General features: G+C 39.6%; 1 protein-coding gene across 3 annotated transcripts in view; it reads right to left on the reverse strand.

Moving 5' to 3' along the window:
* Kank1 (KN motif and ankyrin repeat domains 1) overlaps positions 1–27,373 on the reverse strand; it is a 204,263-nt gene that overhangs the window by 147,762 nt on the left and 29,128 nt on the right. The window contains exon 1 of one of the 3 annotated variants that reach the window (XM_074051972.1): positions 10,459–10,614. The exons of the other annotated variants lie outside the window; for them this stretch is intronic. The gene's annotated coding sequence lies outside the window, so the exon portion shown is untranslated. Of the gene's footprint in view, positions 1–10,458; positions 10,615–27,373 lie in introns of those variants that run through there. 3 annotated transcript variants of the gene reach the window in all.

Genomic DNA, 27,373 nt, shown 5'->3' on the forward strand with positions numbered 1-27,373 from the left:
ATGAACATTTTCTCCATTATCATTTAAGGATACAGTGATATGAAACAGATGATATAAAAATAAAATTAAAAAAAAAACTCCTGAAAGGATCGTGAAATTCCATATGCATTTTTGCTTTAATTTTTAAAGTCTTTTATTATAGAAAACTTCAAACATTTACAAAAGCGAAGAGGATATATAATGAATCCAAAGTGCCCATCAGTGTGCTGCAACAATATTTTGTCAGTCTTTTCCAGCTATTCCCTCATTTTTTATATTTTTTGCTGTAATATCTTAATGCAAAACCAAGATAACGTCTCTTTTTACCAATAAGAACTTCCGTGTGCATTTATCACTGACGAAGACATTTGTTTGTAACATAACCACAGTGCTATTATCAAGTCTAACAAAACTTCTAATTTTTTGTTATCATCAGTCCACATTCAAATGGACAGTTTGTTATCTCAAACTGTCATTACAGTCAGTTTGTTCAAATAAGAATCCAAACAAAGTCCCCATACCACATCTCATCAGCTGAGACAGTATTTGTGGCTAAGCAGAGGGATCAACTCTGAGTTTGTAAAAAGAGAACAGCTACCCAAATAAAAGAATTAGAGGACTGGTCCAAGAAAGTGGGGTGAAAAAGAAAATTAAAACTATTCAGGAGTGTTGTGTATCAAGGCAAGACCCAGAAAGTACCAAAGGCGCTAAGAATTTAATTTGAGTAAGGAAAGTAATTGCATCAATTATTGAATTATCTTAATGGCACAAGGACTTTTGCTAGGGAGAAAAAAAAAACACTTCAGATCAATGGAGTAATGAAAAACAGCTGTCAGGAAAAGGAAACCCTCATAGTCACTGTATCCAATTTATTTCTTTCCCCAAATTTGAGTTTTCATAAGCACACTTGTACCTCAAGGCACTTTGATAATTACACCACAAGTCCAAAATGATCACAGGTACAAGTTTATCTTTTATTTTGCCAAAGAGACCTCAGGAAAAAAAGGCTGAACGATAGATGACAATGGTGTAACTATCTCTTGGGTTCTTTTCTATCTATTTCTTGAATTTTTCTTGAAAAAGGAAAATGAATATGGCCTAATATTTAGGATGATAGCTAACTGTACAGATTATAGGTCAGGCACTTCACAACCACCTGTGGTAGTTACTAAGATCAGGCTTATATTAGCAGATGTAGAAACTAAGGTTTTACAGTTAAATGACATTGTTAGGGTCATATCTAACAACTAGCAGCACTGAGACTCTATAAAACTGGGCTGAGTCTCCTCCCATCATCTTCCCTCTTCCTCCCTCCCTGTCTCCGCCCCCTCCCTCTCATGTGTGTAGGATTGCTGGGTTTGATGGAACCCATGCTAGTCAAGTACTCTATCATAGAGCTATACCCTCAGTCTTTTCTCTCATACTTTTAGGAGGCTCATTATCAGAAGTAACTGTGGAATTCCCCCTCCTTCTAAAATAAGATTGTTTAAAATGCTTCTGTATTCAATCATATTTCTTTATGTTCCCCTCAAGCTAAGCCAAAACAGAATCTAGAAAAGGAAGAAATAAGAGTTTCAACTTTGCAGTAATATTTTAACTAGAGTAGCATGATTTAAAATGTAGGTATCTTAAGTATAGCTCTGAAAAAGTTTAATGATTACTTTAAACATAACCAGTGATGTCTGTGTACACACAAGTTAATGACATTATTTTAACATCAGAAAGGTTAAAAGTTATTTTGTTTTGTTCTAAGTACAAGGGGCTGTCAGCATCTCTATCACCACTACAGGGTAATTTTAGCATTTCAAAGGAATTTTTCCCTAATTGTATTTTGAGAAATACATTTTTTAAAACCAGTATGCATGAACCCACAGATCTTGTCAAATCCAGTATTTCATATTTCAGTACAAGTCTAGACACATCAAATCTGAAAGAATTCCTTAAGGCTTACTAAACCAGCCTCTGCAATTTAATTCCAGCCAACTATGAATCTTACACTTGTAGATTATTCCAGTTAATTCCCAGTTACTGCAAGAGGGAGAGATTCGGCCAAGCCTTGGGCACTGAAGCATTCCAAAGGAGGGCCAGCTCCACAGTGTCCAAACTTGAACTGATGCTTTACCTAACTGGTATCTAAATCCTGATCTATGTTCATCCATTTGACTCATTTAATTTAGCAAGGTGAATGGCGATGCCATATACCTAGCAGAATGGAAGAATTTAGTCATCATACAGAAGACACAATGTGCACTGTGCACATCAACATCGGGTGCCATCACGTGGATGGGAGGGAGGCAGGGGAGAAAGGTGTGTCCATCATCAATCCAGTGGTGGTTCCATGGAGTCACTGTTCCACCCGGACCCTGGTAAGCATTAGATTTCATTCTGCATTGGATTGTGGATGTGGCTGGGCTAGAAAACAGCTTTCTAAGGGATTAGCTACTGATTCATCTCACCTCATTAGCACTTAATATTGTCTAGTGACTCTGTGTCTTACCACCTACTAATGGTTCTCAAAGTGTGGTCCCCAGACCACCAGCAGCATTACCCAGTGTTGACAGCTTAGTCACATAGAATGAACCTCAAAATGCTCAGGTAACTGTAAAACATTTCTGGGTGTTTCTGGAAAAAGTTAAGAAGACCACCCTCTGGGTCAAGTGACAGAGCATTGGCCCAGCATGCATGAGGCCCTGGGTTCTATTCCCAGTACTGCATAAGAAACAAAAGAAAGAAAGAATAAGAAGGAAAGAAGGGATGAAGGGAGGGAGGGAGGAAGAAAGATAGATAGATGGCCTTCACCAATGTGGACAGACATCATCCAGTTCACTGAGGACCTGAATGTACTAGATACTAAGCATGGCAAAAGCACAGTCTTGTCTTGGAGCTTCTCTTTTCTCTTGCCTTCAGACACCAAGGTCTGTAATTCTCAGCTGTCAGTCTGGGACCAGGACTTACACCCAAGGCCACCCTGGTTCTCAGTCCTCAGACACGACACCATTATACCAATGGCTCTGCCGGTTCTGTAGCTTCCACCTGGTAGATCATAGGACTTCTCAGGCCCCATAATCAATGAGCCAATTCCTATAATGAATCTCCTTTTACATCTATACAAATACACACACACATATAATAGGATACATATACATTATCTATTGTTTCTGACTGAAAACACTTCTCAGGCCAGCCCAGACCTCCTAAATCAGAGCATCTAAGGCCTGATTGCTGATTGGGCTCAGCAATCTGTGCTTTACTTCAGCCCTCCAGGGTTTTCAAGTCTGAGAACCACTGCTAAAAATAATTTGTTTAAAATGATCGATCTTTCAGATTGCCATTGCATTTGGATTTAATCTCCATTAAACCTATTAGGTGCAGTTTATTTTACTTATTTATTTTAATGTTCCTTTGAAAATAAAGTCAAATAGAGTGAAGCTTTGAGTTTACCAAAAGTTGAGTGGAACAAAATAATTAATGTGAAATTTAGCAACTGGCTTCCATTCTCCCCATCCTTGGTCTCTGGGACAAATCCTTACGACAGTTTGTAAGGAAGTAACTTCATTACATCATGTACATTCACTTCATCTCCAGCCACACATTCTCAGCACCTAAGGGGACTTCCATGAATTGTCTAAAATGAGCTGGACTCTGAAACCAGAATGCCAGGATGAGAAACAGTAGGTACTCTGAAAATGAGCTGAAGTCTCAGCTTCATTGCCTCACATGTAGGAACTCTTTGAAAACTCAGCCAGTTACTTTAAGCCTCAGTTTCCCCAAATGTAAAATGAAAATTATCATACAACCTTCATCATAGAGAAGTTATGAGAGTCAAAGATGTTTAGAGCCCACTGTCCAGCACGAACAGAACTCTTAGTGCACAACAGTAATTTTATTTATCTTAGCTAACTCAACTATTCAATTTTAAATACTTCTGAACACAGTAAGTGCTTAGAAGGAAGAAGTGGTAAACATTTAAATTGCTTTCTACATAGAGCACCTGAAAAATGATTTTTTTTGGTGGGATTGGGATTTGAACTCAGGGCTTCCCACTTACAAAGCAGAAGTTCTACTGCTTGAGCCACAGCTCCAGTCCATTTTGCTTTGGTTATTTTTGGAGATGGGGCTCTCACAAACTGTTTGCATGGGTTGGCTTTGAAAGGCGATCCTCCTGATCTCAGCCTCCCAAGGAGCTAGGATAATATAGGTGACAGCCACCAATACCTGGCTTGACAAATGATTTCTTCTAAATAAAGATGACAAAGTTACAATTGCATTCATTTCTAACAAAGGATGTCAAGGCAGAAAAATAGTTCTTTCTGCAAATAAAAACAATGTATGTAGTATGTAGCTGCAAACACCCTGATCAAGAGAAAACATCTCAGAATGTTTTCTTTAAAAATTCCTGAACTGTCATGGGGGGAAAAGCCAAGGCCTAGTACAGATTTGAGCAGATTAGTCAAGAATGTGATCAGAAGAATTGAGGAAACTACATTTGGCAATACTGAAGTAGAAGGAAGGCAAAATTCCAGGTGTCCTTGGGTTCATTCAAATGAGTACTTCCCTTTCTTTTTGTGGCTGATAGATGAATATGAGAACATTTTATAGTATAACTGAAAGATCAAGAAGCCACATGGGAAGAAACAAGTCACCTAAGGACCTTTGGAATATGTGCTGGTTTGCTGTAAGCATCATTACCAAATACTGTTTAACAAACGCTGAGGAGGCTTTTGTAAAGGTCTGAGTTCAAGTCCTGGCTTGGCCATTCACCAGCTAACTGACCTTAGGCAAGTCCCTGATCTTCCTAATTGAACTTCCTGCTTTTACTTCTGCCTCCCTCCTGACAATTCTCACATAGGTCAAAGCTCCTTCCTGCTTCAGGGCTTTTGCATATGCTATTCCCAAGGTTCCCCTTCAGAGAACTTTGGCCCAGGCAGCTTTATTAGTCAGTCGGTAGGTCTCAAATCGCTTCTCGGGAATGCCTTCCTTGCCTGGGCTACCTTAGATCCTCATATTCCATACCTCCTTTACTTATTTTTGTAAACTTCTGTCATCATTTTTTGTTTTTTCTATTTGTAGGTGGTACTGGGGTTTGAACTTAGGGCCTCATGCTTACTAGGCAGACACTCTACAACTTAAGTTGTAGTCATTTTTGCTTTTCTGGTTATTTTTGAAATAGGGTCTCAGCAATCCTTCTACTTATGCCTCCTGCTAAGCTGGGATGAAAGGCACATGCCCAGTTTGTTATTGTTCTTCTGGAGATGGGTTCTCACTTACTTTTTGCTCAGGCTGGCCTCAAATTGTGATCCTCCTGATCTCTACACTCAGCTTTATGCATTATAAGAGTATTGACCATTTCTAACATTCTATTTAGTGTCAGTCTGTCTCGAGAGACTGAAAACTGCATGAAAGCTGCATCATGTCTGTTCTCTGCTGTTTCTAGCACCAAGCACAAGGTCTGCAGCACAGGAGAGAGTATAATTATAAATAGTCCTCCGGGCATTGTCTCAGCAAGCCAGAGTAGCCATGTCACTTCACAGAGTTAAGAGATAAATGCACTTCTGAATTACGCAGCTTCTCAGACATGCAAAACTGCCAAGTGAGCGAGATAAAGTCTTTCAGCATTGTTCCGGTTTCCAAAGGAGAATCAAGAAAAACTGAAAAAACTAGTAGGGTGCTGGTGGCTCGTGCATGTAATCTTAGCTACTTCAGAGGCTGAGATTGGGAGGTTCAAAGTTCAGATAGCCCTGGAAATAGTTCCAGAAACCCCATCTCCAAAATAACCAGAGCAAAATGGACTGCAGGTGTGTCTCAAGCAGGAGAGTGCAGGTCCCTGGTTTGCAAGTGCAAAGCCCTGAGTTCAAACTCTAGTCCCATGAACCCTCTGGATTTAACTTCAGATGAGCAGTTCTGGGAATCAAGACTAGTATACAGAATCTGATCTCAAACATCATCAGGAGCAACAACTCTATGTCCCATCTAGACAACCTGAATGAAAGAGGGAAACAGGTTGGGTGTGGTGGCTGTTACCTGTAATCCTTGCTACTGGGGGACAGAGATCAGGAGGAATGCAGTTTGAGGCCAGTCCAGGCAAAAAAATTCGCAAGATCCCATCTCAACCAATAACCTGGGTGTGGTGACACATCCCAACTACTGGGAAAGTGTAAATAAGAGGATCACAGTCCAGGCCTGCCTGGGCACAAAACCTGAGACCCTATTCAAAAATAATGAGAGCAAAAACGACTGGTGGGGTGGCTTAAGTGGTAGAATGCCTGCCTAGCAGGCATGAGACCCTGATTTCAAACCCCAATACTGCCGAAAAAAAAAAGAGGGAAACAGACAAATCTGTTTTCTACTTGTCCTCATTCTTCTCACCTAATCTTTCCACTTTCACTGTAACTAGGAAATCCCAGGGGGAGAGAAAGCAGCTGCTTGGGCTTCTTACCACCACTGTGGCTATACTGAGCCTTGCAAGTCCTCTTAACCATGACTTGCCATCCCTCGCTGCATCCTGCTCCTCACTCATCCCCATCACCTTTGCATCCTGGCTTTCTTCCCTGGCCCATTTCTCCTCTCCAGCTCTCTCTCTCAACTTCTCTCAAGATGTGAGGCACAGGGATACTGCAGAAAAGACTGGATTAAAGATGCCTGGAGCTACACTAGAGAAAGTGCTAACACTTGGACATCATTCCAGAGTCTAGGAAAAGAAGAAGAGTTAAGTTAAGAGATACAGCTTAGACAAAGAACGGAAAAAGAAGTACAATAAAATGAAAAACTGAGAGAGAAGAAAGTGGAGCCTCTCACTCCTAACAAGCTGTTATCTTCTGGGGCTGCTGGCTGTTGCCTCTCACTTCTAAGAGAGAGTTTCATCCAGCAGGAGCCCAAGTCCCTTCCATGGTGTTTTGAGAACATGGCTTATCTGCTCTTGCTATTCATAGGAATATATTATTTAAGATCTGCAGTCAGGCTTATGTACGAATGTGGGGAGATAAGAATGGTTAGCACCATGTTAGTAAATAATAGGAGGTTTGGTTTTGGAGGTATTTTTGTAATAAACACCTTGAAAGCTTTCATAAAACCCAGTTAAAAATCGAAACTTCCCTTTAGAATTACCAATATCCCAAGTGATACTAAGAACCATTTGGGATACTAAGAAATGATACTAAGAGGGAACCTGCCACAGATTAAGTCTGCTAGTTTCTCCCACCTGCAGAGAGAGTGGGTGAGTGAGTGTGTGCTCAAACAGGCACTTGAGATTCTGAATACCCTGTGTCCACTCTAGTGAGATGATGACTGCTGACATCCCATACCAGAAAGCAAATCCTTGCCTTTTTTTTTTTTTGTGGTACTAGAGTTTGAACTCAGGGCTTCACACTTGTTACTACTTGAGTCACTCCACCAGCCCTTTTATGTGTTGGGTATTTTTTGAGATGGGGTCTCACAAACTATTTGCCTGAGCTGGCTTCAAACCATGATCTCCTGATCTCTGCCTCCCGAGCAGCTATGATTACAGGCATGAACCACCAATATCCAGTTAAAATTCCCAGATTTACATGGAGAAAAAAGACTAATATTCACCAAGTAAGTTTTCCCCAATGTTAAATCTACTTTGCATACTTCCCCAGGGAACTTTCTGACCCCACTACTTTGTGTGTGCCAAACCCTAACCCCAATTATGGATCATTTTACCCTCTGGAAGCTATCAGGAAATGAAAGCTGTCCCAGGAAGAAAAAGGCTTGTTTCCTCCAGATGGACAATAGCCAGCACCTGCATGTGGGATTTATTTCCCAGCTTCCTAGTTCCTATGTGGTGGAGTCACTGCCGCCTGCACCCCAGAGAACAAAAGGAGAAAGAACAAAGGAACCAGGTGTCTGGGGCAGAAGGAGGCTGGAGTGGCTTCTTGGTCACTCCCCACAATGCAGCCTGGGGCTTGAGGAAGCCAGGTTGCTCCCACCTCAAGCTGTGTGTTGTGACAGCTGTTAGAGCAGGAATAGGAAAAGGAAGGGAAAACAGTCCTTTCCAAGCACCACCCAGTCAGTTACTCTGAAGGAAGGAAAGCTGTAATCATGAAACACAGCCTGTCTTAAAAGTCTGTGGACTTTCCGCTATCAGCTTAGTTTGATCCTCCATGAACAACTCCTTGACAGTTCTTTACAAGAGCCAGCCAGGCATGATGATGCAGACCCATAATTCTAGCACTTGGTAGGTGAAGGCAGAAGGTTTGTAAATTCTAGGCCAGCCTAGGCTACAGTGAAAGACCCTGTCTCCAAAACCTACAACAATAAAAAATAAGCAGAAGAAATTTAAAATGAGCTCAGTCAGCCGTAAGGATCCATCACAGCTTGCTAAGATTTGCTAAGCACTTTGCCATAGGGCAGTGTGTGATGGGGAGGCAGGGGTAGGTAGCGAGAAGGCTAACACGCAGCCATGCCCACTACGAAATCTGAGACAAGATCTTGCTGAAGAGATGGGGAATTTGCCACTCCCTCCAGAAAATTTTGGAACAAGAGACCCCAAAGAACCATCAAAGTAGGAGAGAGAAAGCAATAAAATTAGAAGGAAAGTTGAAAGTTCGGGTATGTTCCCTTTCCCTTTATTTCCCTATGGAAGTAATAAAGGACCAATGAAAAGAAATTTCTTTAGAATTACTGGTGGAATTAAAAGGAAAATATTAACTTTACATTGTTTCATCTATAATTTGGTGCAATATATTGTTCTTCAACCAGATTACACAATTTCTGCCACTCACATAGTTGCACTTAATTTTCCCCCTCTTTTATTTTTGTTGTGTAAATATAACATGGTCATAAGAAAACATTTTAAAATGCTGATCAGAAAAAAATTTAATTCCCAGAGAAACTTTGTTACTATCTTATTATATCCTTCCATATTGTTCCTGTGCAAACATATCCATATAAGTTCATGATGGACATAGTGGGGAGTTTATAAAAATTTGCTCATACTATACCTATTGCAATTTTTTCACATAATTGACTAATATTGTTTGTGGAAACAGGTATAGATTTGTTTACATTCTCTTTTCAAACATTCTTGGTAAATATTCCTGCTATTTACTGTACAAATACACCTGGAAAGCACACAGGGGCATACACATATACATACATACATGTGTGTATACATACATGAATGTGTTAAATATACCTGCTGCTGAGGGCTTAAACCAAGTTCACCTATGGCAATTTAAAAACTCAGGGATTCTCATCTGTTAGTAGCTGGCCGTAGGAAAGCTCTGTACAGTCAATAATAAAAATAAAAGTAAGTAAGACAGGGGATAGAGCATCTCAATTACCACTTTCTCCTGCAGCCTACGGTATGGTCGACAATGACCACTGATATTACAAAGACATGAAGATTCTCTTACTTTCCCTTCAATATTTATCCATAATAAACATTCTTTCCTTGAGGAATTATAAAGGATTTTTAGTACACGTAATAAAACAATTTATTTAAAAACACATGATAAATAATTTGCTTAACCATAGAAAAGCATATGCTATCATAGTTATGAATTTCACAGTTTGGAGAACTTAGAAAAACAGGGTAAACACTTATCCATACTTTTGGCAGTCCTCAAAACACACATGCACAAAAACAGATGTTAGATGATTGAGGTTCCTTTTTTTCAAAACAAAAAAAATTTTTTTTTTTTTGGACAGGTAGTACTGTATGCTTGCTAACATACAAGAAGATGCTGTGAAATGTGCAGAAACATTGGGGAATAGCTGAATCTAGTTAAGCGCCTGACCTCGCATAGCTGTCATATTTGTGGTGAGAGTTCATAGCATCCATTCTCTTTAGGTTTTCAAGAATGTCACCATGCTGTGTCAATGATCTCTTCTGATTTATTTCTATCTAACTGTAACTATGTATCCTTTGACTAATGCTTGCCCCAGGTTCTTAACTTCATGATCAAAGACTTTGCCATAATTGGAAATGTACGTCAGCATTCTTTAGCCTAAAACTTCCCAACCACCTCCACTTTCCGCTTTTACAGCCTGGACTGTAGGCCGCTCCAGAAATGTAAAAGCTAACATACAGTGTGTTTTACTTCTATGGAGCTGTAACCTAGTAAGGCAATATGTACACAGATACACACATCTATCATTTGCTCAGTGACACTCAGCATGCAGGAGAGAATTCTTAGAGCATTAGTCCTCCTTTTTAAACCATATGGAAGACAATTTAATAGAAAGAGGCCTAAAATCCACCTGCATATCTATAGTAATTAATTCAGAAGACTGATGTCATAGTTAACATGCCAGTGGCTCGTTGTAATCATCCCCCTGACTGCCATGTTTAAATTAAGACACTTCCTGTTCTTGCTTCACACATTCTCATTGTCTTACACACGCTCTTTGCCAAATCTTTAGATTCCAGCTCATTTTCATTCTTTCAAAGGTCTTAGATTTGCATTCAGAGTAAGATATTCCTAAAAACAGAAAACACACACAGACTGTTAAACTCACCCAGGATTTCCCAAAATTGTTCTGTGAACTGAAGTCCTTCTCCATGGACAAAATGTTACAGTCTATTTTTTTGTTCATTGGACCCAAGACACAGCCAGCCTCACATCAGAGGGGCTCACAAAATTTAGCCAGCAACCTTTTGTACCAAGCACAACACAGATTATCAAATGAGCAGCCAGTCTGTCCTAGGGATTCTCATGCTGCAATTTGAGAAGGCTGCAAAAGGACACCGGGAACTGCTAATTAATTCTCCTCCTCCCCATCAGCCGCAAGGTTTCAAACAACTGATCTGGGAACACAGTTTTGACATTGTTGAGATAATTGATTTGTTCCCAAAATGCTGGGAGAGCTGTTGCAACCCTATCTGGTGAGAACCATTTGTATTCTTTTCTTCTCAAAGCCAGAAGCAAGGCTTGCTTCCAAGACAAGGAATACTTCCTATCTTTTTTTCCCAAGCCTGGCAGTCAAGGGGCTGGCTGGCCATGCATGAAGGCCTTATCAACCTGGCAATGAATCATGGGTTACTTTAGATTAGCTGAAGCAACATCTCTTGGTTACCAAAATGGAATTTCCCGACCCATACTGTTAAAGTACAGATGCCTTACAATGTGCTGGGAAACAGAAATGAGGATACAAGATTACTTTCCATTAGGGATTTATTGGGGAGAAGTGGGGAGGTAGGGTGGTGGGGGAGGCAAGATGAAAATTACCACAGGCAAATGCAGCTGACTACCCTCCTCTTCACACCAAAGATCTCCAATGGTTCAGGTACCCCAGGGTTCCTCAATCTTTGCACAACTGACATTTGGGGATAGTGATTTGTTGTCAGGACTTCCTGTGCACTGGAGGGTGTTTAGGAACATCCCTGTCCTCCCTCCTCAGGCCTGCCAGACAACAGTGGCACCCACCCTCCCTGCATCAACTATAACAACCAAATGTCTCTCTTGGAGGCAAAACTATCCTGGACTGAGAAGTGATGGCTTACCTTAGGCTGTCATGCATGGAGGTGCAATGTGCACATTGAACAAGTGCACCCAGCTAAGGTGGCACATGGGAGATGGAGTCCCATTCATCTGCCACTCACCAAGCTGTACAACCAGGGACTGTATCTATCAGAAGGGATCTTTCCTTCTAATTTCTTCTAATGCCAGAAAAGCTCCATTCAGGCCAGCACAAATACTGCATCTATGTAGGCTGTGGCTCCAATTTCACTTCCCACTCACTCCTGGACCCTCTGTTCTGGGCCCAGTGGCCATCAAGCCACCGAAACAATGCTTGTTGCCAAACCCAGTAAACTTGATACTCATTGCACCACAGGGCAACCATTCCCTCCTAGAAATGCATCCATGAAGCCTCTGCCACCCTTTCTGCCATTCAGCCTTAGCCTCCTTTGCAGGCTGCTCTTCAGAATTCTGCTTCAGCCCTCTTCTGTGCTTCCATCCCATGAGGTGATCATACTACCCCACAGCAGTGGCTAGCATCTATATAGAGAGATTTCCAGAGTGTGGCTGGGCACAGTGGTACTTATTTATAATCCTAGCTATGTAGGAGGCAGAGATGGAAAGATCACAGTTGGAGGCCAGCTAGGAAAAAAGAAAGTTAGCAAGACCCTATCTCAGCAAATAAGCTGAGTATGGTAGTGCATTGCTATACTCCCAGTTACATGGGAGTGAAGGTAGTTGGATCATGGTCAGAGGCCTATCCTGAGCAAAGGACTGAGACACTATCTGACAAATAACTAAAGTAAAAAGGGCTATAAGTATGGCTCAAGTGGTAGAGGGCCTGCCTAACAAGTGCAGGACCCTGAGTTCAAACCCCAGTACCTCCAATAAAACACTAAAAGAACCAAACTCAATTTATTGTATTTTTCCTCTGTTTTCTGAACGTTAAACACAGAGTTCCAAGTGACATTTCACTTTCAATGACCCAAAGACCCTGGAACTCATCTGTTCATAAGTGATGAACTCACCGTCACCACACCCACTCAAGCTTCCCCTCACTGACCAGCAGCTGGGTCCTCTTAGGAACCTGGGCCCACACTGAACTTCATTCCTCCCTCTCTCCTTTCCATCAGTTCACAGCGACTCTACTACTAAACATCCAACCTGCTCACCTTTCTCTAGCCCATGGCCACTGCCCTAGCCCAGGCCACTGTACATCACACCTGGGTACTATTAGAGAGGCTCACTTCTCAGGCCATGTCCTCAATGCTGTGTGTTAATATGGATACTGAGCTGTACTTCCACATCAGAGCACTTACTCTGCCTAGTTTTCTATTTCCCAAACAATCATACAACATCTCCACTTTTTGCCATCCCTCAGCTTCAATGTCACTTATTCTTCCACGTGGTGTTGGCTGTTCCTTTCATTAACTGACAATCTCAAATACATTACAGCTCATCACCAATTACACAGAATGTCCTTCTCTGTACCAGATGCTAGGCAGACATCAAAATACACACATGACACACAAAACCCTTGAGAAATGTATCATGGTAGAGAAAACAATGCAGCATGAAATGTTTACAGGAATGAGCATCCCTAAACTGAAAACCTGAAATCTGAAATGCTCCAAACATGGTATCACAAGTGGAAAATTCCAAACCTGACCTCATGTGACAGATTCAGTCATAATGCAGGCACACTAAAAACACTGTATAAAACTACTGTCAGGCTATGTGTGTAAGATGCACATGAAACATAAATGAAGTTTATGCTTGGACTCAGGTCCTATCTCCACTCTATCTTCATATTATATATATGCAAATATCCTAAAATTTAAAAAAATCCAAAATCTCTCTGGTCCCAGGCATTTTAGATAAGAGATACTCACCCTATATTTATAAATGCACAGTAATACACCTAGCCTGAGAAAATAGTTAGGGGACACGAAATTGAAACATTATCAAGATTAAGTAGAGATGGTAGGGGATCTCCTAAAAAAGCCCAGGATTTGGACTCAGATTTTGAAGATCATAAAAACTAACTTGAGAAATGTCAATGCTTGCAATGATCAACTGTGGTTTTTTAAAATCAGAATTTATCATATTTTTCAAGTGAAAACTTTGGTGGTTAGTTGTCCTTTGCTTATTTTCTGGTGGCTCTGACCATGGGACACAAAGAGTCATTCCTTGGTGTAGTGAGACCAAGTCTTAAAGATCCAGGACAAGCAAAAAGAAGCACATACCAGGCTGGAGGTTTTCCAAACATCAAATTCTTCAAAATATATGCAATTATATAGAAAAGTCAACAAATAGGTTGAGGAAAAACTTTTTCCTACCTTAATGATACTTTTGCATATTATGATTATCTTATTAGTTTTGCCACTTTTACCCCCAGTTGATAAAGATGCAGTTAGTGAATAAAAACTGAATATATTTACAATATACAACACTATGTTTTGATGTCTGTATACATTGTAAAATTATTAAATCAAGCTAACTGATCACCTCACATACCTATCTTTTTTGTACTGAGAATAGTTAAGAGCTAATATCTTAGTCATTTTCAAGTCTACATTATTATTAACTATTGTCAACCTGCTATACAATTAATCTCCAGGATTTATTCATCCTAACTGAAACTTCATATCCTTTGCCCAGCATCTCCCCCAAATCTCTCTATCATCAGCTCCCAGCAACTACCACTCTGCTCTCTGCTTCTGAGTTCAACTGATTAATATTCTACATACAAATAACATAATGCAACATTTGTCTTTCTATGCCTGGTTTATTTCACTTAGTACAATGTCCTCCAGATTCATTCATGTTTTCAACAATGATAGGACTTCCTTCTTTTTTAAACGGCTGAATAGTACTTCATTGCATATACACATACACCAAAATTTCTTTACCTTGTTGATGGACACTTAAGTGGATTCCAAAGCTTGGGAATAATGCTAGTATGAGCATGCAAGTGCAAATATTTCTATGAATTACTGATTTCAATTTCTTTGGATACATATCCAGTAGTGAGAATGTTGGATTACATGGTAGGTTCTCTAGTTTTCATTTTTTAAGGAACTTCCATCATGGCTATTTACATTCCCTTCAACAGTGTATAAGACTTCCAGTTTCTCCACATCTTTGATGCTTGTTATTTTCTGGGAGTTTTTCTTATTTGTTTGTTTGTTTTGTTTTGAAACAGGGTCTTGATATATAGCCTAGGTTCAAACTTGCCATCCTCTTGTCTCTGCCTCCCAAGTACTTGGAAGATTCCAGATGTGTGCCACCACACCTGGCTCTGTTTTTTGGTAGTAGCCATGCTAATGTGTGGGACATGTTATCCCAACATGTTATGGTTGCTCTGCATGTCTCTGATGCTTACTGATATTAAACATATGTATATGTTCTTTTGAGAAATGTCTACACAGGTTATTTGCCCATTTTTAAAGCAGGATGTTTTATTGCTACTTAAGCATCTGAGTTCCCTACATAGTTACGATGCTAGCCCCTTATCTGATGTATCATTTGTAAATATTTTCTCCCATTCCACAAGTTGTCTCTTTGCTGCTGTTTCCTATGCTGCGTAGTTTTTTAGTCTCATGCAGTTCCACTGTCTATTTTTGCTTTTACTTTTTGAGGTCATATCCAAAAAAATCATTGTCCAGATGAATGTCAAGAAGCTTTTTACTTATGTGTTCTTCAGGAGCTTTCACAGTTTAACGTCTTACATTTAAATCTTGGAAATTTTGAGCCAATCATTATATGGTGTGATATAAGGATCCAATATCATTCTTCTGCATGTGCACAGCTAGCTTTCCTAACAGCATTTATTGAAGAGTTGTCCTTTTCCCATTCTCTGCTCTTGACACCTTCATTAAGGATCAAATGACTGTAAATACGAAGATTTACTTCTGGGCTCTCTATTCTGTTCCTTTGGTCTACATGTTTTTTAATGCCAGTTCCATGGTGTTTGATTACTATAGTTTTATGCTGTATTTGAAAATCAGAGACAGCATGATGCTTTCAGCTTTATTTGTTTTGCACAACTTTCATGATACAGCAAAAATGGTTCTAAAAGAGAAACTTACAGTGACAAATTTCTACTTGACAAAGAAGAAAGCCCTCCAATAAGGAACCTAGCCTTACACTGCAAGGAAATAGAAAAAGAAGCCCAAAGGCAGCAGAGGAAGGGCCATCATAAAGATCAGGGTAGACATAAATGAAGTAGAGACTAGAAAAACCATAGAAAAGTCAACAAAACTAAGAACCTAAGAAAAATGAGCAAACCCAAATAAATAAAAGTACAAATGCAATAGCAGATATTACAACAGATACTGCAGAGGATGGTAGGAGACTACCATGAACAATAGATAAACCAGAAGAAATGGATAAATTCCTAGAAACATATAACCTGAATCATGAGGAGACAAAGTCTGAACAGACCAATAACTAGTAAATAGGATGAACCAGTAATAAAAAGTATCCCATAGGAAAAAAGTCCAGAACTTGATAACTTTACTGATAAATTCTATCAAATAGCTAAAGAAGAATTCATGCCAATGCTTCTCAAATTCTTCCCAAAAACTGAAAAGTGGAGAACACTTCCAAACTCATTTAATGAGACTAGCATTACCCTGACATCAAAGACAGACAACAATCCTACAAAAAAAAAAAAAATTATAGACCAATAAACCTGAACACTGATGTAAAAAAGCCTCAGCAAAATACTAGCAAACCAAATTCAATAGCACATTAAACAGACACCACAATCAAATGGGACTTATACATGTTATATAAGGATGTTTAAATATATAAATCAATAAATGTGTTATACCACATTAATGAAATAAAGAGTAAAAATCTTATGATTATCTCAACATGTACAGAAAAGCATTTGACAAAATTCAATATCCTTATATGATTAAAAAGACTCTCAAAAAGTTAAGTATAGAAGCAATGTAACCTCACCATAATAAACACTATATATGACAAACTCACAGCTAATATCATACTCAAAAGGAAGAAGTCAAAACCTTTTCCTAAAATCAGGAACAAAACAAGGATACCCACTCTTGCCAGCTCTAGTCAATATAGTCATGGAAGTCCTACCCAGAGCAACAAGGTAAGAAAAAGAAATTAAAAGCATCCAAATCAGAAAAGGTTATATTGTCAGTAAAGTTACAGGATAGAAAATCAACTTGCACAAATAATTGTATTTCTATACACTCACAATGAACTATCCAAAAAAGAAATGAAGAAAATGATCTCATCTATGATAGCATCAAATAAAGAACACTTAGGAATAAATTTAATCAAAAAGACCAGAGATCTGTAGAATGAAAACTACAAATATTTATTTTAAAAAAACTAAAAAAAAGAAAGCTATCTCATGTTCATTGATTAGAATATTGTTACAATGTCTACACAACTCAAAGCTATCTACAGATTTAGTACAATCCATATCAAAATGCCAGTGACATTTTTTCAATGAAATGGAGATGGAGAGGCCTTAAGTTGGAATGGAACCACAATATACCCTAAATAACCAAAGCAATCTAGAGGGAAAAAAAAAAAAAAAAAAAAAATATATATATATATATATATATATATATATAAAATATATAAAAACTGGAAAAATTTGAACCAATAACATATACAAGTATCACTTATGAAGTATTTACTGTGCCAGATGTCTTACAAATATTTCCTAATTTGATTCTTTTAACCATCCTTGCAGGAAGTATTGTTATTTCCATCTTACAAATGGGAAGACTGAGGATCAGATCCCATCAGAGATGGAATTCAAACTCAAATCTGACTCCTAACCTTAGTCCTGAGCTGACTTTCACACAAATAGCTAAGCAAAAACAAGCCAAAAAGCATTTTACAAAAAGTACCAAACTGCCAAAACTCACCTTAGCAGGGATCTATAATTAAGCTAGGAATGTTCCAACTTGAACTAGTAGCTGTCAAGGTAGTTTTAAAAATAGCTTTCGCCTAAGGCAAGACAAACTTATTCCGTACTTGAGATTGTTTTGTCAATCATGGAGTAACATTTACTGAAAAGCTGTAAATTCCCTTCTTTTTCCTGGAGAGTGAAGAACAATCCCAGAATGAAATTTTTTAAATAGAGAACATGGTCCTCGGCTTCTTGCACAAGCTTCCTGGTCAACTGCCTAGGAGAACTGCACATTTACTGAGCCCTTTTTACACAATACACTTGTTTGGCAACACCATCTCTCTTAAATACACACAGGCATCCTAACTTCGTGCTATTATCACCTCTGGTTTACAGATAAGAAAACAGAGGCTAAGAGAAGTCCTAACCAAGCCTGTGTCCTGCATACTCCCTGCCGCACTGATGCAGCCACAACTCTGCCATTAACTTGTCAACGCTGCCTCAGTAGCTCTGCTCCAAGACAAAAAAAGGATGACACTTTAATAAGGTGTGGGGAACGAGCAACAGCAGCAGGTGTTTGGGCCCACATGGGGCAAGTTGCGGCACTGAGTGAGAAAATTAAAAGAATGCACCCTTCTCCTTGGAGATATTTAATTTAGTGAGAGACATCTTACCTACCCTGTTCAATTTGGGGCTGTGGAATTCTTTACAGCAGGGCTGTCCTGGGCATTGCAGGATGTTCACCAGCATTCCTGGCCTCTGTTCTCTTGATGCTGCTAGCACCTCCCTTGAATCACGATGGCCAAAAAATGTCCCCAGATATTGCTAAATGTTGCCCCCAGGGGGTGCAGTTCCCAACCTGCTGAGACCCAGGAGCTGAAACCACCCAGCATGATTATTTCATGTTATTTCAGGGACCTCATCTTACTTAAGTTAGTACCTGTTTTCAGGGTTCTTTTTCAATATATTAAGACAGAATCAATCAAATGCAGAATTATAATCTTAAAAGAGAAAAGAGGGTGCCTCAAAAATTACTCATTCATCAAGGACATTAATGCATTTGAGAGACAATGTTTACATTCTCCTGAGCCTGTGGTTTGTTGAAAAATTAATTTACCCCATTCATGCTTTGATCTTCTTGCAAATTATTTCCTGAGACATGATTTAACTTGTGAGAAACCAGCGGGGCTAACCAGCTGTCAGATTGAAACTGGCATCAAATTCCAGGTGTTTTGTGGAGAGGGGGCTCTGGTTCCCCCCAAGGAGACCCTGCATAGTAGCAGACCAAATGCCACAGAGGGGTCCAATGTCCCAGGAAAGAATAGAGAATCAAACGACAATGCAGCTTAGCTTTGTCTTCAAAGAAGAAAAAGCCCTGTAGGAGGTAATTCAATTTTATAGACCAGCACTCGTGTTTCAGTTATGAAAAGGTGCTTTGTGGATGTTTTAATTTTACTTCTTTAATTCACAATAAGGAGACTAGTCAAAACCCAAGTGTTCTTCTTGCTTCTCTCTCTCACTTCCTTTGAGGAGGGGGCCACCAGTCTTCCAGCAGCTCTTGCTCATCTCACACCTGTCCTGAAAGTTGCGTGCTCCCAGCCAAGTGAAACAGATGCACCCTGAGTAAAATGCTTGTATTAGAAACCTCATGCTCCACCTATGAGTGTCACTTGCAAACTAAGATCTGAAAGTTAAGTGAATTATGTATTTACATGTTACCTTGCACGAGGGCAGGAAAGTGCACCCCCTGGTGATGCTAATTCTTGTACCTGAGAGCATGTTATGGACATGGCAAAAGTGGCTCTGCAGATGGGACTGAGTTAAGGACCTTGAGATGGAGAGTGTTTCCTGGATTTCCCATATGAGCCCAATCTAGTCATGAATCCTTATAAGGATGGCAGAAGATGAGGCAGGAGAAATGTGAAGTGTAAAAGTGTAGAAACCACTGGTAGCTTTGAAGATAGAGGAAGGGGTCACAAACCAAGGAATGCAGTCAGCTTCCAGAAGCTGGAACAGCAAGGAAACAGATCTCTCCTAGAACCTTCAGAAGAAACCAGCTCTGCTAACCCCTGGATTTTACTCTAGGGAGACTCACATTAAACTTCTGATCTACACAACTGCCATATAACAAATGCGTGTTTTCAGCACAAGAATGGTTAATTTCTATTACAGCGTGGCTGGAAAACTAAGATAGACTTTGGGTGTGGAAGTAGAATGCTGCTAGAAGAAATATTGAAGAATGTGGAAGTGGCTTTGAAATTGGACAGTGGGTGGAGCGTGGAAGAATTTGGGGGACATGATAGAAAAACATTCAGACTTCCTTGAATAGACATGTTAATAGAAATTTGGGTGTTGAAGACAGTGAGGACTTGTAAAGGAAAGTGGGACAATGGAGAGAGCATAAACCACCTTAGAGAATATCCACTCTGACAAGAATAGAGAAAATCACAAATACCACCACTTTATTGCCCAGATCTGCCCATGATGCTTGAAGAAAGTGAAGCTCCAAGATTGAGCAAGACACCAAACAACCCTGGGGGACACCTTTGGCTCCCAGCAGCTTACTGTACAGTCTTTCTCATTCTACCGTGAGTAGGTGGTTGTCGTTGGGATGCTACTATATCCCAGCCATGGGACCTGGAGTTAACAAACTTTCTACAGCTCACTCAAGGAAAAACTTTCAGTACAGTGCTTATACAGCAGTCACTCAAAATATGAGTTATTTTCTGCCTAACCTAGAAGGGAAATGACTACTCAAGAGGAATATGCCCTCCTCCACAGGAAAGTACGTGATAAGTCTTTTCCAAGGAAAGACTCAGGACCTGAGCAAAAGAAAAAAAGGAAACTGGCAAATGTAGGTGATGTTCAGGAAGCCATCATTGATAAGTAAACCCAAGGCAAGGTTGGGGATTCAATAGGGCTGGCTATTCCAAAATACAAGGGACACAGGTACTGAAGCCTGGGGAAGCTGCCCACAGCAGCAGAGAAAGAAAAGGAGGTTGAGCTTTTCTCTGGGTGACTCTACTGCTGGAAACCTGCCAACTGCAGTCTGAGAACACTTAGCAGAGTCACTGAGCCACTCTCTGTGCCAACTTGGACAGGAAGTGATGCACTGGGTTCCACGGTCATGAAGCCAGAAGGAGGGGGTGAAGGGGCATCCTCAAAGAAAGACATCATTTTTAATTCTCTGGCCTGGCTTCCTACCTCAGGCTCCCTTATCCCCAGCCTCCATCCATCTCCATCCATGGAATTGTAATATACTACTCAAATCAAAGGATAATTGTATCTGCCTGGGCAAGGCAAACCCAAATGTTATAGAGACTCATAGAATTGTTCTGCGTAAGAAGAAACACAGTTTTCTTTTCCTAATATGTTTTTTTTTCAACACTGATACTTCTATAAAGTTTCTAGGAGAAGGTATCACCTCACAGAAGAAAGGCACTGAAAGTACTGCACCCTGTTAGTCTCTTTGCATGTGAACCCTTGGGTATAAAGGACAGTAGCTCATTTCCCAGGATTAGCAGTCAAGAGTAAATGTCAGCCAGGAGGCTACTATATAACTAAGAGGGGGTAAGTCACCCTTGGAACAATTAAAATAAAACCAAGTGAAAAATAATTAAATCATTTTCCTCTAGCAGTATTGTAAGACATACATATTCACCTACCAAGACAGTCAGCATTCTCTGTTTAAAAGCAGCATTTTCCCCCTTCATTCTTTCAAGACGATCTCCTAATGCCTGCTAAGAAGATATCACACATTACATCTTCCTGTTGATAGTAACATCCACAGCATAAAGCATAGACTTTGTAACCAAAGCACTTGTACCCACTGAGCACAATATGGCTTTCAAAACAGAACAAGCTTCAAAAGTTCTCCCAATAATCCCATTGTTTGGGCGCGTGAACTGGGAGAGCATACATTTCTGCATTACATTTTCTGAATTTCCAACAGTTGGGCTGGTCTAAAGGCTCATTCTTCCCACTCCTACTAGTTATTACTCAATGCCCTTTCCAAGTTAACGAGATAGGCCGTTATCAAAGCAGATACATTATTTGGGTGTGTTAGAGACAAAACTGGCTCCTATCTCTGCCCACACCTTACCCTGCTCCCTTGCTACAAACCTTTGCAAAGGCCTGTAGACAAAAAAGCAAAGTGGATAAAAAAAGAAAAAAAGGGTTGGGTGACATATTCTTATCTCAACCCAAATCTGCGGAATCTGGGAGTGTCAGCTGATGAAGCTCCAGGTCCTCCTAAAAGGAAGATGGGCCTCAAGATTGTGTTTTGCTTTTCCCAAACATGGGAAAGGGGAGGCATTGCTTGGAGACAATTAGATAATGAACTTAGCTACTGAAAACAAATTCCAACCTACTTTTCAAAGAAGAAAACAACATCACGTGCAGAAACTATTCAGAGCTCCCATGACCTTTGCATCTGTGTCATCCAGTCCATCCACCCCAGTTTTAACTGATTGAACCCCAAAGACCAGCCTCTCTAATCCTTGGCTTCTCACCAGGCAGTGTCTCCTCCAACCAGGACAGTCTGGACACCAAATATCAGGATTCAAATGAGTTAAATGTCCAGAGTTAAGTGATCTTAAGAGTGTTTTGGAGGAAAGATATACACATACATAGGTGTGTGTTTATAGTTTATGTCTACATATACACATATGTATGTGAATATACTTATATATGTGTGTAATTTTTTTCCACTTCATATGCCCTGTCCAGAGGCAGAAGAGGTTACATATATTACATATATACACTGTGCCAAATCCTTCAATGCATTACAGATCATCTTCTCTATGTCCATCCTTCAGATGAGACAACTGAAGCTTAGAGAAAGTAAACAACATGCCTGAGTCACTAATTAGCAGGTCTAAAACCTGAACCCAAACTTCTGCCCTTAACCCGGATTAATACATACATATGTCATAATAATGACATACAGTGAAGCACAACAGATTCTAAAGTCAGCTATGATTCCTCTACAACAAATTTTACTGGTAAAATAAATGATGATCTTCTTTTTCAACAACCTGTGTTTGAGTAAGAACACCTCACACACTCAGCTTTGCCTCTGACTAGCAGTAAGTCAAAGCATGTGCATGGTGCCAGCTTCAAAATGATGCAAATACTCCAAAGACTTTCCTCTTCAAAGATCATTATCACTGCAGGACAAAATCCAATCCCCAAACCACTCTGACCTGCAACTCCATGGTGCCAGACGTCCCATGATCTTCCACACATCCCCCTGCCTCCCAGCACAGCCCCTCTTTCCTCCATTCTGCAGCTGTGTGCATGGTTTATCACACCACAGCAGTCAGTTCAGCTTTCTGGCCAAGATATAAGAAAAATAAGTTTGGCTGAGACACTATAGTTGGTAAGAAAATCTTTAAGCCACACTCCTCAAATCTGGAAGTTCATTGCACCATAATAAAATTCAGTTTCAGGCTGGAGGCATGGCTCAAGCGGTAGAGTACCTTGTCCAGAAAGCATGAAGCCCCGAGTTCAAACCACAGTAGCACTAAAAAAACAAATAAAACTCAGTTTCACCCACTCCCAAGATGCTCCAAAACCATGGTGAAGAATGAACTTTAGCCCTAGGATAAGGCTTCAGCAGCACTGGATGCTCAAGCCAAGTGAAGACTTTCATATAGCAAATGTTCCTGAGTACCAACTGTATATCTAAACTTAAAAATAAGACAGAGGGCTGGTGAAGTGGCTCAAGTGGTAGAGCACCCGCACAGCTAAAGTAAGTCCCTGAGTTTAAATCCCAGTACCACCAAAAAAGGAGGAGGGAGGAAGAGGAGTTAGTGTTTAATGGGTGCAGTTTCTGTTTAAGACGATGAAAAGGTTCTGGAGATGGATGGTGGTGATGGTAGTATGTACAACAATATGAGTGTACTTAACACCACTTAACTGTACACTCAAAAATGGTTAAAATGGCAAAAAGAAAAAAGAGCTAAGGAAAAAAGAGTACTCTTGAGTCACGACATACACTGTATACGGTGTATACAGAAATGGGGCCAAGTTTCCTTCGAGTCCTCCAAGGAGAGGACTGACCACAGGGACTCAGGGTGGCCATCTGTTATTTTAGTCTACTCCGCAACAGCTCTGTGTTTATGTTCGTATTTAATTCCTGAGAATTAGACAGGAGGAGGTTAAAGTTTATTTATTTATGTATGCATGTATTTGTTTGTTTATTTATCTATCTGTTGAAACAAGATCTCACTATGTAGCCCAGACTGGCCTTGAATTTCCAATCCTCCTGCCTCAGCCTCCCAAGTGCTGGGATTACAGAAGAACCCCAAAACGCCTGGCTCAATTACTGTTTGGAACTAATGTGACCTGAAAAAGTTTTTGAAATGCCTCATTCACAAGCAGCATACCTGGTCGTCAGGCGGGCATCTCAGCAACTCCCCTTCTCCCTCGGTGTCATGATGTGACACCAGTATTGAGCTCACACAGACATTCCTGGCAATGGGTTTTCCCATTTTATGTGCTGCTTCCAAAGTAACACTGAGGAGAGACACTAAAAAAGACTACCATGGTCCAGAATAAACCATCTCTGGGTCACTACAGTACCTTTTCCACTTCAGGCAAATGATAGCTTTCCATAGATGTTCATAGAGGCTCTGAGGTTGCTGTGCCCCAGGTCACTGCTGTCGCTATGTGGTCATCACCTGAGACCGGACCCAGAGTTCATGTCAAATGACAGAGTCCCCACAATCGAGTCTCTTCATCTGACTAGGGATTTTGCTTTGCAATTATTGGCCTGTTCAATCTTCTTTTTTTTTAGTTCCCCAGGGCTGAATGTTCTGATTTGTAAGCCAATCTTGATCCCATAGATGAGTAATTTCTTAACCTTGCTATAACATCTTGTTTCTCCCTCATTGGAAAAAAGGGGGAAAGAAAAGAAACCTGAGTTAAAACTCTGACCTTTACCACCCTAGATCAGTAGACTCCTTTTGAGTTATAAAATCCTGATCTATTTCCTTTAAAAGCTGTATGATTCACTTTTAAATTCCACTATAAAATTGATAGCTAACATCAACATTGATAATATCTACAATAAGCCTAATCTTCCCAAATACAAAAATATTCTTAACAATTAGAATACTGTTGCAATTAAAACATGAATAAGTAGGCAAATCAATAGAACACAAAAGTCAAGATAGGCGCACAGATGCTTATGGGACTTAGTATATGATGAAGATGTCACTTCCAGACAAAGAGGGAAAATGGGTCATTAAATTGTTTAGAAAAACAGAAGCCATCTGGGAAAAAAAGTACATTGGGATCCATACATACTAAAATACATTCAAGATGGATAATTTAAATATAAAAACCAAAACCAGGGCTGGCGGGTAGCTCAGTGGTAGAGCAGGTGTTTAGGATGTATAAGGCCCAGGATTCAACCACAGATACAAAAACAAAGGAACAAACAAAAACAAAAAAATCTGAAACTCACAGAAGTTGTAAAAGAAACCCTAGACAATTGAAAACAAAACTAGGGGTAGGGGGTGGGGAAAGTCTTTTTTTCTTTATGACATTCAATTCAAAGTCTTTAAAATAAAGAGTTGATACATTCATCTACATGGAAAAACACAATATAACCCAAGTTAAAAGATGAACAATAAACTGGGAATAGCTCTAATTCTCATCACAGATAAGGGACTTAATTTCCTTTTAAATAAAGTGATAGAACAACACCTAACAGCCCAAGAGCAAAGCATGTGAATAGTTCATATAAATAGCTCTCATATACTCATGAAAAGATACTCAACCTCCTAAAAGAAATACAATTTAAAACCACTTGAGATACCATTTTTACTTGGCAGACTGGAAGAGATTAAAAAGTTTTGTAACACACCACGTCGGCAAGGATGCAGGCAAACAGACACTTTTGCATGGAAGCCCAGCTTCAAAGGAAGACATTCAGGACAATATCTATGATAAGAACAAGTCCACATATCCTTTCACCTGGTGACTCTGCATTCATCACACATGCCATTACCACATGTGAGCAAAACAATGTATGTGAAAAGCTATTCCTGTGGTGCTTCTGGACATGTGACAAAATCAATGGGAACCCAACCAAAAAAACATGAAGAATCCATTTAAAATGCTATGCTGCTATGTTTAAAATGATAAAATTAAACTATAGGGAAAACAGTACCAATATGGAGGAGTCTTGAGACATACGGTAACATGAAGAAAGCAAGGAACATAACAATATGTAAGGTAAGTTCTTATCTATGATTTTAAAGACGGAGATGATGTGATCACACCACACACATGACAGTATCTGAAGAAGGAACACCAGTCACCTCCGAGAAGGGAATATAATGGCTACTGTGGGATTGGGAGCCTTTTTTCACTATTTTATGTTTCCAGCTCTGCGGCATGTATTCACCATTTGAAAAAAGCAAAATGGAGTAAAGCCAAGGAAATCACTTTCAGTAAAAAGTTAAGGAAATACTTCAGAAAATGAAATTTTAAAAAACACAGAAAACGGGAAAGATTTTTTAAAAAAAATCAGAGGATTGTATCTGAAGAACTAACATTTAAAAACAGGAATTCAAAGAAGAAGGGGAAAGTATCAGAGATAATTCAACAAATTTTCTAATGACTGAAAAACCTAGGTTGCTAGATTGAGAAACCACTATGTATCAAGAAAAATGAATGAAAAACGACCAATTACAATTCTTGGGACAAAGAGAAGATCCTAAAAACTTTTCTAGAGAAAATGGAGGGGAAACTCTACCTCTTCTTGCTTCTATTTTTTTTTTCTATAAAAAGCTAGACCATGAGGGAACCATCTCTCCAAAGTTCGGAGGGAAAATGATTTCAGTATTCTGATGTGGATACTTCACCAAGCTAATAACAGTGAGAGGAAAGAGGGAAAAAGATAATTCAGATATGCCAAACCTCAAGTTCCTATAAGCTTTCTGAGAAACTGTTGAGCAGAGTCCTTACAAAAACCAGAGACCCTGAGAGACCACAGGAAAGAGGATGCCAAGGGAACAGGAAAGAGAAAGGCAGGATCTCTAGAGTGTGTCAGGGGTCAGTTTCTGGAAGAAAGGACAGACAGCTACCCTGAAGAGTCCCATGAGGAGAAGAGGGTCAGGCTTTAGTTTGGGGGTCAATCGGTGAGAAGTACATAAAACCAACAAGCAAACAAAACTATTATTAACTCTAGGAGAGAAAAGCTCTATGAGGAAGGAAATGTCATTGAAATTACCTATCTCAGCTGTGAATTATTTTCATAGTCATGATAATATAAATATTAATGTTCATCAAATGAAAAACCACACTTAGACAAGCAGTGTTGGGGGAAGTTATGAGTTATAGCTTCATCTTCCACAGTTTGAAGACAATAAATAATAGCCAAAATTGGAATTTTTTAAGTTCAAAAAATGGTAGTCTAACAAGCTTTGTTAAGATAACTGCCATTTGCATGGGTCTAAACCAGTAATATATCAGCACTTTTTGTGATTCAATGACATGAGAAGAAAGACATAAATGCAGTCACCTCTGACAGGAAAGAAGGGGTAAGTGTGAAACGTGCAACAGAGAGCAACTGTTGTCCCCTACAGGCTCTGTAGAACGACTTGGCTTTTTAAAAAACACAACATACATAGACAAAACATTGTAAAAAATTTTATAGAGCTGATCTTCAAGAGTTGTTCACACTTGAGAACCAAACCTGCTTGTCTGCACTGCCCCAATTTAAAAATGTGTATTTCAAACAGCAGCTAAGAAGAGTTAATGGACTCTTCCAGGTCACTGTTGCTGATTCTCCTACCAACTACTGCCTGACCTGTGGATCTGACCCACAGTTGTCCCCTGTGGTCTCATTCACTGGGAGAAATGTCTCAGAGATGACACCAGGATGGACACCTTTCTTGAAGGGTTCAAGACTTTTCAGGTTTTCTTATTAACATAATATATTTTATAATTCCAAAATAACTAAGAAAAAAATTCAAAACAAAGATTTTTGGAGCTGGTGAAATGGCTCAAGTGAGGCCCTGAGTTCAAACTCCAGTGCCATCAAAAAGAAAAAAAATTT

The sequence above is a fragment of the Castor canadensis genome, chromosome 13 (assembly GCF_047511655.1).
Source record: "Castor canadensis chromosome 13, mCasCan1.hap1v2, whole genome shotgun sequence".
In the NCBI taxonomy this organism is placed as follows: domain Eukaryota; kingdom Metazoa; phylum Chordata; class Mammalia; order Rodentia; family Castoridae; genus Castor; species Castor canadensis.